The following is a 17,500-nucleotide window of genomic DNA, read 5'->3' as shown; positions in this document are numbered from 1 at the left end:
GGTCGACCAGATGACCGGCGATCTTGGGCGCCGCGGTTGATTAGAAGACTCCCCCCCCCCTCTCCCCCCTCCTCGCACCACCACCACCCTTCCCCACGTCCCCTCCCATCCCCCACCACCCTTCCCGCCCCCCCGCCCCCCCCCCCCCCCCCCCGCGCGCAACTCTCACCATCCATTCCATCCGTGCGCCCCCACCCCGGACTCTGGCCCCCGAGGTCGACCGGTTGAGCCACCCGGATTTTTTTTTTAATATCAATTTATTTCTTGAATCACCGTGAGAAACAGTTACAAAGCTTTCGGGTTGAAATCTCAGTCATGCAATGATGAAACACTCGTCCCTTCACCAGTGTCCATTTTCCTCCTCCTCCACCACCACCACCACCACCACCACCACCACCACCACCACCACCACCGAGCACCGAAATCCCGTCTCTCTCTCTCTCTCTCTCTCTCTCTCTCTCTCTCTCCCCCCCTCTCTCTCCCTCCGCCCCCGTCCCGTCCCTTCACCAGTGCCCATTTTCCTCCTCCACCACCACCACCACCACCGAGCACCGAAATCCCGTCTCTCTCTCCTCTCTCTCTCTCTCTCTCTCTCTCTCTCTCTCTCTCTCTCTCTCTCTCTCTCTCTCTGTCTCTCTCTCTCTCCCTCTCCCTCTCCCTCTCCGTCTCCCTCTCCCTCTTCCTCCCTGGTACATTTTATATTTCAACGAGCCTCCGCTTGGCTGTTCCGGCTACTCAACCTCCGGGGCTCCAGGCTCTGCGCTCCGCGCTCTGCTCGCTCCTGAGGTTCTCTGCATCACTTTCGCACGTCCTCTCCTCCCGCTGGAGATCCATCCCTGCGCAGACTTCTTCGCTTCGCTTCGCCTCGCCTCGCCTCGCCTCGCCTCGCTTCGGGTCGGGTCCGTCCGTCCGTCCGTCCGTCCCTCTGGCACTCGGATCTCCAGGCCGGCCGGCCGGCGCCCCTGTCTTTGGAGCGGCGGCTGACGACTGGCGGCTCCCCTCCCCCCTTTCCTTCCTGCGCCTTTTGTTTTTTGGTTGGTTTTTTTTTTCTAGTTCTTCCTGCAGCTCTTTTTTTTCCCTTCCCCCCTCCCCTTCCTGCACCTTTCTGCCCCCTCGTGGCCGCTTTTCTATTTCTTCCCCACCCCCATCGGCGGGGGAGGGGGCGGCAGGGAGGCCGCCTGCGGGCAGTATTCCAGGAGGGGGAGGGGCGGGGACAGACCGGTACGGTAAGGCACGGTAAGGTACGGTAAGGTACGGATCGAGGATCGGGATCGGGGTCGGGGTCGGGGTCGGGGTCGGGGTCGGGGTCGGGGTCGGGGTCGGGGTCGGGGTCGGGGTCGGGGTCGGGGTGGCGGCGGAGTTGTTTTCATTTCACTCCCTGAGCGGTCGAGCGCGCGCGACTGTATGACAATGACCAGCTCTCTGAGAAAGTCCTTTGGTTTCTGTTTTGCTTGATTTTTATTTGATTTTATTTTATCTATTGATTCATTCATTCATTCATTCCCCCCCCCCCGCCCCCCCCCCCTTTGGTGCGGCGGCGGCGGCGGCGGCGGCGGCGGCGGCGGCGGCGGCGGCGGCGGCGGCGGCGGCGGCGGCGGCGGCGGCGGCGGCGACGGCGACGTGGAGCACTCTGGGAGTTGTGGTCCACCCGCCCTCCCTGGCTCTACAGGAAGACGGACTCTGCCTCGAAACCGGTTAGACCAGTACAGGCACGCCCGGCTTTCGGTCCCACCCCCACCCCCACCCCCACCCCCACCCCCACCCCAAGAAATCAATAAATCAATCCATAAATCGATCATTCGTGTAGTCCGAGTCATCATCCGCGCCGCCAGGGGTTGGTTGGGGAGAGGGGGAGTCTCTGGAGGGGGGGAGGGAGGGAGGGAGGGAGGAATCCCAGAGGTTTCCTTTCTCGAGAAGAACTCCGAGGGAGTGCTGCGTGGGAGGCCGACTCCTATTTGGGGTCCAAAGGGGAGTGAGATGGCATTCTGAATTCAAGAAACCAACGGGACCTACCTGACCTGCCTGACTGAGGGATTGTCCACGAATGAGTTCATGGAAGGGCGGGGGGCAGTGGGGGGCGAGGAGGCGAGCGCGTGGCCCGGGGAACAGTGCCACGGGGCTTCAGCATAGAGCACTTTCCCTGGGAGGGAGGCGGAGAGTGTGGCGGCACCAGGAGAAGAGGCCCAAGCTAAGTGACTGCGCCAGGCCCTTGAACACTGCACCCCGATTTCAAGGGACGGGCATTCCTCCCTGTCGACACCCACTTCATGCTTCCTCCCTTCCTCCCGGTACCTCACTCACGCAGCTTTTCTATTTTGCAAAGAAAAAAAAAAAAAAAAACTTTTCCATTTTGTCCTGTCTGTACTACTCAGGATGTGCTCTTGTGCCGGCTGGCTTTTCCTCTTTTTTTTTTTTTTTTTAAATCAATTTCTTCACGATGGATCACCGGGAGGCACAGGGACAGACTGACAAACTTTCGTGCTCCCGGGTCCGTCAGACCATGACCCGGGAGGGAGTGAGTGCGTACCCGTCCGTCCACCCGTGCCGTGGCTCCACCAGCAAGATCCAGATCCAGGCCCTGCTTTTCTCTTTGGTCCTGTCGGCGCTCGGGATGTACTCTTTGGCTGGCTGGCTGGCCAGCCGGCCTGCTGGCTGGCTTCTCTCTCTCTCTCTCTCTCTCTCTCTCTCTCTCTCTCATAAATTTATTTTTTTAATAAATCACACACACACACACATATATATACACACACATATATGTGTATATATATATATATATATATATATATATATATATATATATTTCTCTTTTTGGTCCTGTCGGTACCTCCTCAGGATGTACTCTTTTCCTTGCCGGCTTGCTGTCTGACTGGCTGGCTTTCCTCTTTTTTTTTTTTTTTTTAAATTTTTTCACGAAGGGACAAGCTGGAGGGACAGGGACAGACTGACAAACTTTCGTGCTCACGTGTCTGTCTTACCATGATCGGCGACATACCATCATCCAGTACCCATCCCTCCACCCGTGCCCATGCTCCACCGCCCCTATCCAGGCCCTGCTTCTCTGTTTTGTTCTGTCGGTGTTCAGGGTGGACTCTGTCGCTCGCTTGCTGGTTTGTTGCTTGCTTGTTGGCTGGCTAGCTTGCTGGCTAGCTAGCTTGCTAGCTTGCTAGCTCGCTTGCTTGCTTGCTCGCTTTCTTGGCTTTGCTGGCTTGCTTATTGACATGAACTCACGTATTTTTTTTTTTTTTAATGTAGTCATTATGACACGATTCCATGAGTCAGGATGCACTCTTTTCCTTGCCGGCTTGCTGGCTGGCTGGCTGGCTGGCTGGCTGGCTGGCTGGCTGGCTGGCTTTCCTCTTTTTCTTTTTTTTTTATATATTTTTTTAAATAATTTTTTTTCACGATGGATCACCGGGAGGCACAGGGACAGACTGACAAACTTTCGTGCTCCCGGGTCCGTCAGACCATGACCCGGGAGGGAGGGAGTGAGTGAGTGAGTGAGTGAGTGAGTACCCGTCCGTCCACCCGTGCCCGTGCTCCACCAACAAGATCTAGGCCCTCCCTGCTTTCTTCTTTGGTCCTGTCGGCGCTCGGGATGTACTGTTTGGCTGGCAGGCTGGCTTCTCTCTCTCTCTCTCTCTCTCTCTCTCTCTCTCTCTCTCTCTCTCTCTCCTATCTCTTTATTTTATTTTATTTTATTTATTTATTGAATCACCGTGGGAAAGGTTACAAAGCTTTCAGGTTTAGGTCTCAGTCATGCAAATATCAAACACATTTCGCTGTAACAATACTTATTTTTTACCATGAAGAATCCCAATAAAACCCCACCCCCACCCCTCCCAGTCCCTGTGGGGCAGATGAATTCTAGGTTAACACTCTATCTGCTTTGATTAGATTCATTGTTTCAATAAAAGATTCACCACTATGATTTAGAGTTTTTAATGTAGTCATTATGACACGATTCCATGAGTCAGGATGCACTCTTTTCCTTGCCGGCTTGCTGGCTGGCTGGCTGGCTGGCTGGCTGGCTGGCTGGCTGGCTGGCTGGCTTGCTGGCCGGCCGGCTGGCTTTCCTCTTTTTTTTTTTTTTTTTTTTTTTTTAAATTTTTTCGCGAAGGGACAAGCTGGAGGGACAGGGACAGACTGACAAATTTTCGTGCTCACGTGTCTGTCTTACCATGATCGGCGACATACCATCATCCAGTACCCATCCCTCCACCCGTGCCCATGCTCCACCGCCCCTATCCAGGCCCTGCTTCTCTATTTTGTTCTGTCGGTGTTCAGGGTGGACTCTGTCGCTCGCTTGCTTGCTTGTTTGTTGCTTGCTTGTTGGCTGGCTAGCTTGCTGGCTTGCTAGCTTGCTGGCTTGCTAGCTCGCTTGCTTGCTTGCTCGCTTTCTTAGCTTTGCTGGCTTGCTTATTGACATCAACTCACGTATTTTTTTTTTTTTTTAATGTAGTCATTATGACACGATTCCATGAGTCAGGATGCACTCTTTTCCTTGCCGGCTTGCTGGCTGGCTGGCTGGCTGGCTGGCCGGCCGGCTGGCTTTCCTCTTTTTCTTTTTTTTTTATATAATTTTTTTAAATAATTTTTTTTTTCACGATGGATCACCGGGAGGCACAGGGACAGACTGACAAACTTTCGTGCTCCCGGGTCCGTCAGACCATGACCCGGGAGGGAGTGAGTGCGTACCCGTCCGTCCAACCGTGCCCGTGCTCCACCAGCAACATCCAGGCCCTGCTTTGCCTCTTTGGTCCTGTGTGCGCTCGGGATGTACTCTTTGCCTGCCCGGCTGGCTTCTCTCTCTCTCTCTCTCTCTCTCTCTCTCTCTCTCTCTCTCTCTCTCTCTCTCTCTCTCTCTCTCCCTTCCCCTCCCTCCCTCCCTCCCTCCCTCCCTCCCTCCCTCCCTCCCTCCCTTAAACCTATTTTTTTAATAAATAGCTTTTTTATGTATATAATTCTCTATTTGGTCCTGTCGGTATCTCCTCAGGATGTACTCTTTTCCTTGCCGGCTTGCTGGCCGGCCGGCTGGCTTTCCTCTTTTTTTTTTTTTTATCATTTTTTTTTTAATAAATTTTTTTCACGATGGATCACCGGGGAGGCACAAGGACAGACCGACAAACTTTCGTGCTCCCGGGTTTGTCAGACCATGACCCCGGGAGTGAATGAGTGAGTGAGTGAGTGAGTGAGTGAGTGAGTGAGTGAGTACCCGTCCGTCCACCCGTGCCCGTGCTCCACCAACAAGATCTAGGCCCTCCCTGCTTTCTTCTTTGGTCCTGTCGGCGCTCGGGATGTACTGTTTGGCTGGCAGGCTGGCTTCTCTCTCTCTCTCTCTCTCTCTCTCTCTCTCTCTCTCTCTCTCTCTCTCTCTCTCCTATCTCTTTATTTTATTTTATTTTATTTATTTATTGAATCACCGTGGGAAAGGTTACAAAGCTTTCAGGTTTAGGTCTCAGTCATGCAAATATCAAACACATTTCGCTGTAACAATACTTATTTTTTACCATGAAGAATCCCAATAAAACCCCACCCCCACCCCTCCCAGTCCCTGTGGGGCAGATGAATTCTAGGTTAACACTCTATCTGCTTTGATTAGATTCATTGTTTCAATAAAAGATTCACCACTATGATTTAGAGTTTACCCCCCCCCCCCCCCCGCCCCAATCAGACATGCATGCCGAAAAAGCATTGTGAAGTGATTTGCTTTCTACAGCTGGGTTCAAGAATTAAATGTTGGTTTTGGAGTTCTGCTATTTTACTTATTGACCCTGGAAGTATTTCTACTGAAAGTCAGATAGTTAAGAAATTGGTTTCTGTGCTCTGGAGTCGTGGCCGTGCTGGAGAGCCACTAGTGGGGGGGCAACTGGTGGCCTCGGTAGGGCGTGAAGGGCGGACCGAAACGCCCCCCCTCCCCATGTCTCTCCTATTTCTTTAATAAATCTTTTTTTTAATACAAAATTTTCTTTTTGGTCCTGTCGCTACCTCCTCAGGATGTACTCTTTTCCTTGCCGGCCGGCTGGCTTTCCTCTTTTTTTTTTTTTTTTTTTTTTTTTTTTTTTAATTTTTTCGCGAAGGGACAAGCTGGAGGGACAGGGACAGACTGACAAATTTTCGTGCTCACGTGTCTGTCTTACCATGATCGGCGACATACCATCATCCAGTACCCATCCCTCCACCCGTGCCCATGCTCCACCGCCCCTATCCAGGCCCTGCTTCTCTATTTTGTTCTGTCGGTGTTCAGGGTGGACTCTGTCGCTCGCTTGCTTGTTGCCTGCTTGTCGGCTAGCTTGCTAGCTTGCTTGCTTGCTTGCTAGCTTGCTTGCTTGCTTGCTTGCTTGCTTGCTTGCTTGCTTTTGCTTGCTTGCTTTTGCTTGCTTGTTTTTGCTTGCTTGCTTGCTTGCTTGCTTGCTTGCTTGTTTGCTTGCTTGCTGGTTTGCTTGCTTGCTTGCTTGCTTGCTTGCTTGCTTGCTTGCTTGCTTACTCGCTTGCTCGCTCTGCTGGCTTTGCTGGCTTTGCTGGCTTGCTTATTAACATGAACTCACATTTTTTTTTTTTAAATGTAGTCATTATTTTTTTGGACAAACCGGCAGGCTACCGAATGTCATCTGCCCACACCGCAGAGTCTGGCAAACTCCCCGTGGCGTACCCAAATATATGTCAAATACCAGTCACAAGGATGGGTCTCATTCCCCTAAGCCTGACACAGCCTTGAATATGGCACTTTTTAAAAAATCTCAGGCTGGGGCCTGCTCAAGGCAAGCGAGCTTGCTTGCTTGCTTGCTTGCTCGCTCGCTCGCTCGCTCTGCTGGCTTTGCTGGCTTGCTTATTGACATGAACTCACATTTTTTTTTTAAATGTAGTCATTATTTTTTGGACAAACCGGCAGGCTACCGAATGTCATCTGCCCACACCACAGAGTCTGGCAAACTCCCCGTGGCGTACCCAAATATATGTCAAATACCAGTCACAAGGATGGGTCTCATTCCCCTAAGCCCGACACAGCCTTGAATATGGCACTTTTTAAAAAATCTCAGGCTGGGGCCTGCTCAAGGCAAGCGAGCTTGCTTGCTTGCTTGCTTGCTCGCTCGCTCGCTCGCTCGCTCGCTCGCTCGCTCGCTCTGCTGGCTTTGCTGGCTTGCTTATTGACATGAACTCACTTTTTTTTTTTTTAAATGTAGTCATTATTTTTTGGACAAACCGGCAGGCTACCGAATGTCATCTGCCCACACCGCAGAGTCTGGCAAACTCCCCGTGGCGTACCCAAATATATGCCAAATACCAGTCACAAGGATGGGTCTCATTCTCCTAAGCCCGACACAGCCTTGAATATGGAACTTTTTAAAAATCTCAGGCTGGGGCCTGCTCAAGGCAAGCGAGCTTGCTTGCCTGCTTGCTTTTCTTTCTTTCTTTCTTTCTTTCTTTCTTTCTTTCTTTCTTCATTGTCGAATTATTTTAATCTCATTTTATTTTTTTCGAAGGACATGCCAATGGACTCATAGAAACAAACTTCAGGCAAAGGTTGGGGAGAAAGATCAGTCACACTCGTACTCTAAGTCTTGGAATCAAAGGGCGCATGCTTTTGCTTTCTTTGGCTTGCTTTTGCTGCAAGTGTGTGTTGGGGGCGGGCGGGGGGGGGGGGTGGCGGGGGATGAAAGCCAGTGCCTGCGATCAAGCTGAAGCCTCTCTTTTAAATCTATCTGAGATGCTTGCAGGACTTTCCTAGGAAACCCCCGCCCGAATTCTCTAGCCGGAGGGTGGCGGGGGGGGGGGGGGGGGGCGCTTTTCGGGTGGGGGTGGCGGTGGGGGAGAGAAGGAGAACGAGAACGGACAGGAAGGAACGGACACGGCGGGGAGGGGAGGGGAGGGGAGGGGAGGGGAAGGCGGCGGGAACCATCTCGGTGGGCGGTGGCCATGGTCGTGGCGGCCCCAGAGCTTCCCGGGAGTTGTGGTCCTTGAACCAGGGTTTTGGTTTCATTTTCCTTCAAAAAAATCAATCAATCAATCAATCACAAAGATCCGTGTGCTCAGAGGCCAGAGGGAACCTGACTCCAAGCCGGCGGGCCCGGTCGCCTCTTTTTGCATGACAATTGCCGCCCGCCCGGGGGGGCTCCGGGGCTCCGGGGCTCCGGGGCTCCCGGGCTCCCGCCGTTCCGCCCCGCCCCGCCCCGCCCCGCCCCGCCCCCCCCACGACCGTCCAGCCCGCCCAGAGGGTGAGGGCGGGGGAAGAGGAAGAGATGCCGCTCTCTGTCGGTATCTTCCTTGGAGATAAGATCTGCTAAGCGCTCTTGGGTGGGTGTAGGCTTTGGACAAGCACCTCAGAGGTGGGGTTGGAATGGGAGGTGGTAGGGTGGGTGACCTCTTTCAGCTTGTCGCTGGCGGGCGGGGGAGGGGAGCAGGAGAAAGGGGAGCAAGAGAAAGGGAAAACCGCGGCTCGGGAGAAAACTCCTCCCTCCTTCCTGGGCACTTCAAGAAACAGCCTTCGTGGAGGCCAAATCAATCCTCCTTGACTCTGCGGCCCTGGTTTTCTCGATGTAAAGACCCGCCCCCTCCGCCCCCTCCGCCCCCCCCACGCCTCCCCCTCCCCCGTGGGCTGATCAAGTGACACAAAGCCTGGGGAGAGGTGGGGCGGGGGGGGGGGGGTGCGAGGGCGGTGGTGGTGGTGGTGGTGGTGGTGGTGGTGGTGGTGGTGGTGGTGAAGGAGCTTTGGTGAAGATGCAGTAGCTTCAAAGTACTGTGAACAGAAAACACGTATCATTGATAAAATTCCCCGGGGGGGGGTGGGGGGGGGAAGGAAACCATGGCACTTTTTTTTTTTTAAATTTTATTGACTCACCTGTGAGATCTTTACAAGCTTTCATGTTTGGGGGACAGTCACACAATGATCAAACACCCATCCCTCCACCAGTGCACATTTCCCACCACCAATATCCCGGGCATTATAACCCCGCCTACACACACACACACACACACACACACACACACACACACACACACACAGAGGCACACACCCTCCCCCTGCCTCCCTGCCTCTGTGGCAGACACATATTCCCCATTCTCTCTCCCTCACCCTCTCCCTCTCCCTCTCCCCTCTTTTCGGGGTTTATGCTTTGCAATACAGACACTGAGAGGTCATCATGTTTGGCCCTTTTTCTACTTTCAGCACACATCTCCCATCCCGACCGGTTCCTCGAGCCATCATTTTCTTCGGGATCCAAGATCCTTCGTACCCAATAGGCCAAATACCAGTCATAAGGATGGGTCTCATTCTCCACCGCCCCTATCCAGGCCCTGCTTGCTCCTCTATTTGGTTCGGTCGGTGGTCAGGGTGGACTCTGTCGCTCGCTTGCTTGTTGCCTGCTTGCTTGTCGGCTGGCTTGCTTGCTTGCTTGCTTGCTTGCTTGCTCGCTCGCTCGCTCGCTCGCTCGCTCGCTCGCTCGCTCGCTTGCTTGCTTCCTTGCTTGCTTGCTTGCTGGCTTGCTCTGCTGGCTTGACTGGCTTGCTTATTGACATGAACTCACTTGTTTTTTTTTTTTTTAAATGTAGTCATTATTTTTTGTAGTCTCATTCTCCTAAGCCTGAAACAGCCTTGAATAGGGCACTGTTTCAAAATCTCAGGGTGGGGCCTGCTCCAGGCAAGCGACGAACAACAGGATGGTCGTGGTCGTGGTCGTATTCGTTATTTATTTAAATAAATACGTACTCTTTCTTGCTGAATGAGTGATTTCCATGACCCCTTGGAGTGCCAGGGACCGAACCTGGGTCCACAGCCACCCAAGGCCAGCCATACTCAGGCCAAGCAGCTCGCCTTTCCACGGACTGAGAAGTCTCCATACTGGCTCCACCAGGCTGAAACGGACATCATTCGGACCAGCAGCGAATTCTCCAAATCCTTTTCGTGTCCCTATTCCCTATTCACGGCCGTGAGGGAGGGAAGAGGGACACGAAAAGGATTTGGAGGGTTTGCGGGGATTTGGAGGCTGGAGCGCTAGCAAAGCGGCAGGGCGTTTCCCTGCCACTCAAGCCGCCGCCGCAGCGGGGGGGGGGGGGGGGGGCCCCCGCCTGCCTTGCCGGCTTCAACTCCTCCGCCCCTCCCTCCAGGGCGAACGTGCCACCTCTTGACAGGCACCCCTGTCAAGAGAAACTTCCCTTCTCTCTTCCAGCTGCCTTCTCCCCTTGGCTCATGAGGCAGGCTTCCAGCTAGGGAGCAATCTTCTCGTGCCGGCCGGCCGTGTATCTGCTCTCCTTAGGTGCGAGCCTCATGGGATGTGGTTGGACCCTCCACCCACGAGTGCAGTCCCTTCTCCGGCTGTCCCTCTCTTTCTGACTCATTTCACTTAGCATGAGACGCGCTGCGCGTCTATCCACGGACTCGTACGTACTCTTTTTGCTGGCTGGCTCGCTTGCATGCTTGCTTGCTTCCTTCTTGGCTTTTGCTTGCTTGCTTGCTTGCTTGCTCGCTCGCTCGCTCGCTTACGGTTGCTTGTTTTTCTTTTTATACATACGTACACACGTACGTACGTACGTACATATGTATGCGTGTATATTATATATATGTGTACATATATATGTATTTTTTTTTTATAAACGTCTTGAATGAATCGCCGTGAAGTACAGGGACAAACGGACAAAACTTTCTTCCCTCCCCCCGTCCCTCCCCATCCCTCCGTCTTCCCTCCGTGTCCATCTCCAGAGATTCCAACCGGGGTCACGGGGTGCAAGCTGCCCATAGTTCACGTGTGGCACAGGTGCCTGACTTGACTCCCGTTCTATTTTTTTTTTTCTGCCATCCGGACCCGGACCCCTCGGCTATGTCCCCAGCCTCACGTGTCCCTTAGGTTCGTGGTGTCACGGCTCCATCTCGAGGTCGTTTTAAAACGCATTAAGCCACGTGAAACACGCACTCGCGCACGCACCCACCCACCCACTCACTCACGCCCGCCCGCCCCCGCAACACCACCGCTTCACAGTGACCGATTCGGGAAATGGTGAAGAGAAACGAGCGGGTGGTCGTGCGCTCTCTCGATGTGGGCGCCGCCGCCGCCGCCGCCGCCGCCGCCGCGCCACACTGCACAACGTCCTGCATTTAGCTTCGCGAGTGGCCACGACGAGGGTGTGCTCGTTCCCGAGGGTGCCCGTTCGCCCGAGAGGGCCACGGTGCCGGTTCCTTGGTGGAAATCTCCACGAAACTCCGCCGGGGCGAACCCGAACCGCTCCTTTCTGCGGACCCAGCTCCGATGATTTCCTAGAGCCGCTTCATGTCTCACGCCACCGCCACCGCCGCCGCATCTTCTTGTTGTCCCCAGGGAGGGAGCCGGGGAACAACGAACCGGAACGCTCTTTCTCTCTCTCTCTCTCTCTCTCTCTCTCTCTCTCTCTCTCTCTCTCGGGTTGCGTCGCCTATTCCTCCAAGGAGGTTGGCCCCTGACAGACGGACGGGTCCTCCCCGGTCTTTTCGTCAAGTTCATCGGGATTGGGTGGATCTTCTGAGCTCTGGGTGCCTTGTCCATCCAGTCCGCTGTGAACCCCAAACAGGCACGCAGAGGCCGAGAGGGAGACGGAGATGGACACGGACGCACGCACACAGACACAGAACAGGCAGGCGGGCCCGCGCGCTCAAACACACGCACTGAGTGGTGGGGGGTGGTTTTAGTTTTTGTGGGGGTGGGGGGGAATTGTCCTCCTCTCCATCCCCAACGGCCCTGCCTGTTTCTCGAGGGGAGGGAGGGGCGGTGGGATTTAGTTTCCCTCCACAGGAGTCGCGCGGGGCGGGGTGGCGATCGATCGCGCTGAGGTTGCTCGGGCGCCACCTGCCGTCCGCTTTTCTACGGCGCCGGAGCTCCTCTGGGCTGACGGGAGCGATTCGCTCGCACTGCCCGAGGCGGCGTTCCAGGATGTCGGCGTCCGAGTCGACTTCGGGCCCGCTGTCAAGGCGCCACCTCGCGAGGAGCGACGGTGGAGATTGGAACTGCAGGTTCTTGAGGGAGGCCGTGTTGCCTTCGCAGCCGGGTGCCGGCGCCGGGGCTGGCTGCCCGGGCGGGTCGACCAGCACCCCGGCGGCGGGTGGCGCCGTAGCTCCAGGGTCGGCAAGCGGCCCGGAGCGGGGCCGAGGGCCGGGCCGGGCCGGGCCGGGCCGGGCGCGGGGCGGTCCGGGCGCGCGGCCCGGCGCTCGGCCGGCGGGTGACGCGGAGCTAAGCCCCGGGGCCGGCAGCGGCCCGGAGCGGGGCCGAGGGCCGGGCCAGGCGCGGGGCGGCCCGGGCGCGCGGCCCGGCCCTCGGCCGGCGGGTGCCGCGGAGCTAAGCCCCGGGGTTGGCAGCGGCCCGGAGCGGGGCCGAGGGCCGGGCCGGGCCGGGCGCGGGGCGGCCCGGGCGCGTGGCCCGGTCCTCGGCCGGCGGGTGCCGCGGCGCTAAGCCCCGGGGCCGGCAGCGGCCCGGAGCGGGGCCGAGGGCCGGGCCGGGCGCGGGGCGGCCCGGGCGCGCGGCCCGGCGCTCGGCCGGCGGGTGCCGCGGAGCTAAGGCCCGTGGTCGGCAGCGGCCCGGAGCGGGGCCCGGCCCTCGGCCGGCGGGTGCCGCGGAGCTAAGCCCCGGGGCCGGCAGCGGCCCGGAGCGAGTTGGGTCTATGGCTGCCCGAGCCCGTGGACGCCCTTGCCCGTGGCCGTCCTTGTGCCCGCTTGAGCCCGTGTCGTGTAGCTCTAGGGTCCGCAGCAGTTCGGAGCGGGGTGGGGGATGGCGATCCCGCTGAGGTTGCTCGGGCGCCACCTGCCGTCCGCTTTTATATGGCGCCGGAGCTCCTCTGGGGTGACGGCAGCGTTTCGGTTTCACTGCCCGAGGCGGCGTTCCAGGATGTCGGCGTCCGAGTCGACATTGGTCCCGCTGTCGAGGCGCCAGCCCGCGAGGACCGGCGGTGGAGCTTGGAACTGCAGGCTCTTGAGGGAGGCTGTGTTGCCTTCGCCGGCGGGTGCCGGCGCCGGGCCTGGCTGCCGGGGCGGGTCGACCAGCACTCTGCCGGCGGGTGCCGCGTAGCTAGCTAGCTCCAGGGTCCTCGGCGGCTCGGGAGCGGGGCCGGTGGCCGGCGCGAGAGGGGGGCGGCCCGGGCGTGTGGCCCGACCCTTGGCCGGCGGGTGCCGCGTAGCCAGCTCCGGGGTCCTCAGCGGCTCGGAGAGGGGCCGATGGCCGGCCCGAGCGCGAGGCGGCCCGGGCGCGTGGCCCGTCCCTCGGCCGGCGGGTGCCGCGTAGCTAGCTCCAGGGTGCGCAGCGGCTCGGAGCGGGGCCGGTGGCCGGCGCGAGAGCGGGGCGGCCCGGGCGTGTGGCCCGACTTTTGGCCGGCGGGTGCCGCGTAGCCAGCTCCGGGGTCCTCAGCGGCTCGGAGAGGGGCCGATGGCCGGCCCGAGCACGGGGCGGCCCGGGCGCACAGGGCCCTGCGCCGGCTTGAGCCCGCGCCTCGTAGCTCCAGGGTCGGTCCGCAGCGTCTCGGAGCGGGGCCGATGGCCGGGCTGAACGCGTGCCGCCCTTGGCCGGTCAGCGGGCGGTGCATCGGTGCACGGTGACGGGTTCCGGCCGTGAGCCCGTGGGGGCGCCTGGTCCGCGGCCCCGAGAAGGAAGAGGACTTAGTTTTGTTTGATTTCCCGCCGCGGTGTTTCTGGGCTTCTGAATCTATCTATCCCCTTAGCCTTCCCGAGCTGGCTTTGACCTCCGGCCGCCGCCGCCGCCGCCGCCGCCGCCGCCGCCGCCGCCGCCGCCGCCGCCGCCGCCGCCGCCGCCGTGGGGTCGTCGCGTGGCTTCGGGCGCAGCTTCGACCATGCCGAGTCACGGGGTCGACCAGTTGTCCCGTGGAGCTCCGGGACTCGGGGCGATGGGGCTCTCCTGGGTGCCAGTTGCCGGGTCCCTGTTCCAGAGGTGCGGCGGGAAGATGCAGATCGGTCCCGTTTCCGACATCGGTCCTTTTCCCGTGCGACGGGACCGGTTTGGACCGCGAGATGTGTGCTGACACGCTCTCTCTCGGTGGCTCTCTGCCGTGAGGATCGGGACCGTCGTTCCCCCGGGTGCGTGTGGGATGGTCGGGGCCTGTCTTGAGGACTTCCTCCCTGGCCTCCCGCCGCTCGAGCCGCCCGCCTGGGCCCTGTGCGCCGGCTCTCGCGTGCACCTGGGGGCAGTGTCCCAGCCGTGGCTGTCAACCTCCGGCCTAAGGCGCCCGAGTTCAGCCCGGCGTCCGCGGCCCCGATGTGAACGGACCTCCCCCAGTCCCGCGGGCCCCCGTGCCCGCTGCGTGTCAGGCAGTCTCGCTCTCGTTGGAGGGGGTTGTCCGGTCGGGGTCCGGAATCACCCCGAGGTCAGAAGGGTGGGCAAAGGCTGAAACGGGCCTCTCCCCTCTCCGGAGGGTTGCTGTCCTTTGCTCGCTCTCCTTCGGGGTCCGGTCCCCTCCTCGTCCGGGGGGACCGGTGGCCGCTCGCTTCTCGCATCCTTTCCTTGCTGATCGATGTGGTGCTGGTGTGCTCTCCCGGGCCGGGCCTAAGCCGCGCCAGACGAGGGACGGACATTCCACGTGAATGGGACCGCTCTTCTCGTTCTGCCAGCGGGCCTCTCGCTTCTCCCCCACCTCGCGGTGGGGCGGGGCGTTCAGGGGTGCGGACCCCGGCCCGATCCCGTTCTTGCCGCTCTCCTGCTTGGTGCACAGGGAGTGGGCTTTTCGGGGTCGTCTGACACGGTGGACAACCCTCGCTCTGTCGGGACCGTCCCAGGTTCCCGTTCTCTCGAGCCGGCCCCTCCCCGCGGCGGGGTGGGGCCGCCCGGCGGTGGCGCGCGCTGCCGTGCCTCAACCGGCCCTCGGTGGTGCCCCTGGAGCGCTCCAGGTCGTCCTGTCAGGTGCCTGAGGCCGAGCCGGTGGTGCCGTTTCCCCGTCACCTGGCTTCGCGGTCCTGCCCTCTTTGGGCTCTCCTCGTTCGGTGGTGTTCCCCTCTGGGGGTCGAGCCGGTCGTTGTTGGTCACACGGGAGTCGCCTTGCCGTTCGCCCCCTTGCGGCCCGCCGCTTGGGTCGTGGGCGGTTGGGCGGCCTCCGTTTCTCGGGCGCGTGCCCGCGTGCCTCGCATTAACTGGCTCTCCCGCACGCGGGCGCGTGAGCGGCGGCGGTGGGTTGTCGTTGTGCCGGGCTCTGGGAGACGAGGTGGCCCTCCCTTGGGGGCTCTCTCTCGCTCTGTCCGGGGTTTCCGCTCCTCTCCCGTTGCGGGGGCGGAAGCCGGTCACCCGCCGTGGTGGGCGGGGGCCGTCTGCCGGGTGCTGCGGAGGGGCGGCGGGCCCTCCCGCGGACCCAGCACACAACGGACCTGACCGCGGACGCTCACGCTTCTGGTCGGTCTTGCTTCGGCGGGGCTCGGCCACCGGACCACTACGGCAGACCCCCCCCCCACTCGAGTCGGGGGAGCCCGGAGAAGCGGGGCAGCCGGCCTAGGTCGGGGGGCGGCGCCCCCTCGGCGGAGAATACTCCTTCTCTAGCGATCCGAGAGGGTGCCTTTGGGGTACCGGATCCCCCAGCTGCTGCCCCTCCTCTACCTGCGCTGTCAGCCACCGGTAGCAGAGCCTGCCCTTCCCCGCCGCCCTGTGGCGGGGAGAGGCTTCCGCCGTCATTCCCCCCAGACGTGGGGGGGTGCCGAGCGCCCTCGCTCTTTGCCTACCGCGGCCCGCGCCTCCCCCCGTCGGGGGAGGGTCCCGCCGGGCCGAGCCGGCGTCCCGGCGTCGGGGCGTCGTGTCGGTGGTCGGGGCTCGGATGGGCCCGTGTGTGCGCGGTCGGAGAAGACGGGCGTGTGCGCGGGTATGGTCTCGCTTCCTGGACCCGACCTATGCCCGCGCGATCCCCCGCTCTGCCCCGCGGGAGCCGTGCTTCCCGTGGGGGGGGGGACGACACGCTGTCCGCTCCCGTGTCTGTGTGTGCCGCAGCCGGCGGTGGTGCTGCGGAGCCCGGCTTCGGGGTGTGCGTGCTCTCGGCCCCCAGCCGAGCGAGACGCTCTCGCGCGGTCCGCGCGGTGGCGTGCCCCCGAGTGACTGGACGTTGCCGTCTGGGTACCCGGACCCTCCGGCAGGACTCGGATGGGCAGAGGGAAGAGGAAGAGCGGTTTGTGGAGGCTCTGGGCGCCGTCGGCCTTCCCTGCCTCGCGTTGGGGCTGGGGAACGGGTGTCGGTGGTTGGCGCTGGACCATCCGGGTCCCCGCCGGTCGGGGCACCGTGGTGCCGTGCGCGGCTGTGGCTTCCGTGGTGGAGCGCGCGTCGGTGGGTCGGCCGTCGGGCCGGCCGGCGTCCCGGGCGTGGGTGCGGGACCGCCCTTGGTCGTTGGGCGGTGGGATTCCCGTGCAGAGTTTTCCCGGTGGCCCGGTCGGTCCCGGCGGCGGGCGCCTCCCTCTCGCGTTTTCCCCTCGGAGCCCACCCGGCGCGTGTGCTGCGTTGCCCCGGCCCTCGCGGGCCCGGACCCCCCGGCCCCTCGGGCCCCTCCCCAGGGGAGGCTGTGTGCCCGTGCGGAGCCCGGTGGTGCTTTGGCCCCCGTGTTCCCCCTCGCGTGGGGGTCGCCCGTCAGTGGCGTCCGCTCTCTCGCCCGGTGCAGGTCGTGCCCTGCCCCCTGCCGGTCTCGCCGTGCCTCTGGAGCGGCTGACCCCTCCCAGAACGGGCCTCGTTTAGCCCGGAGGGGTCGGTCGGAGGCACGTGCGTCGAGCGGCGGGGGGTGGGCGTGCGTCTCACCGGTGTCGGGGGTGTCGGTCTCGCCGTCGGCCGGTGACCTCCGCGTTTGAGGGCCGGGACGAGTCGTCGGGGGCGCCTGGCCTGTCCGCGCTGGCGGTGGTCGTGGCCGGGGTGTAGCTCGAGTCTTGCCCGCCCGGTGGCAGGGTGGCCGTCGTCGTCGTCGTCGTCCGTCCTCGGCTGCCGCGGGACCGCCCTTGTGCTCGGAGGCCTCGGGTGGTGAGATTCCCGCGGTGGGCCGTTGGCGGCGGTGGCGGCGGCGGTGGCCGTCGCCGGGTGCCGGGGCCCCGCCTTTGGGGCATCCCGGCCCGCGGAGGGTTCGCCCTCCCTGGGGCACCCTCGGCTCGCCCCCCGCCCCGCGCTGCCGCCCTTTTTCGTGCCGCCTCCCCTCCTCCGGTCTCGACCCGCGTGGCGGTCGGAGGTTGCCGGCGTTCCTTTGCCTCTCGCGGGGCCCCCCTCGCGGGGGGGCTCTTCCTCTCCTCCACTTCCCGTCTGCCCACCGGGCTGCTGCCGGCGTCCCGGTCCCGCGGCTCGCCCGCGCTCGGAGGTCTCGCCCGCCGCTGCGGCTCCGGCGGCCAGCGCTTTCGCTCCCTGGGACCGCCGTCCGCTCGCTCCTCCCGTTGCCGCTCCGCTCTCGCCACCGCCGGGTGGCCCTCGGTTGGACGACGGCGCGCTGTTCTCGGTCGAGGGGGGCCCCCCGGGGCCCGGCTTCGCCCTCCGACCCGCGGCGACCCCGCCCTCTCTCCGCACGGTGCCCTCCCGTCCGCGGGTGTGGTTCTCCC

This window comes from Sorex fumeus, unplaced genomic scaffold (assembly GCF_029834395.1).
Source record: "Sorex fumeus unplaced genomic scaffold, SorFum_2.1 ptg000288c, whole genome shotgun sequence".
Classification (NCBI taxonomy): domain Eukaryota; kingdom Metazoa; phylum Chordata; class Mammalia; order Eulipotyphla; family Soricidae; genus Sorex; species Sorex fumeus.
The sequence above is the reverse complement of the archived record's forward strand: the minus strand, read 5'-3'. Positions refer to the sequence as shown.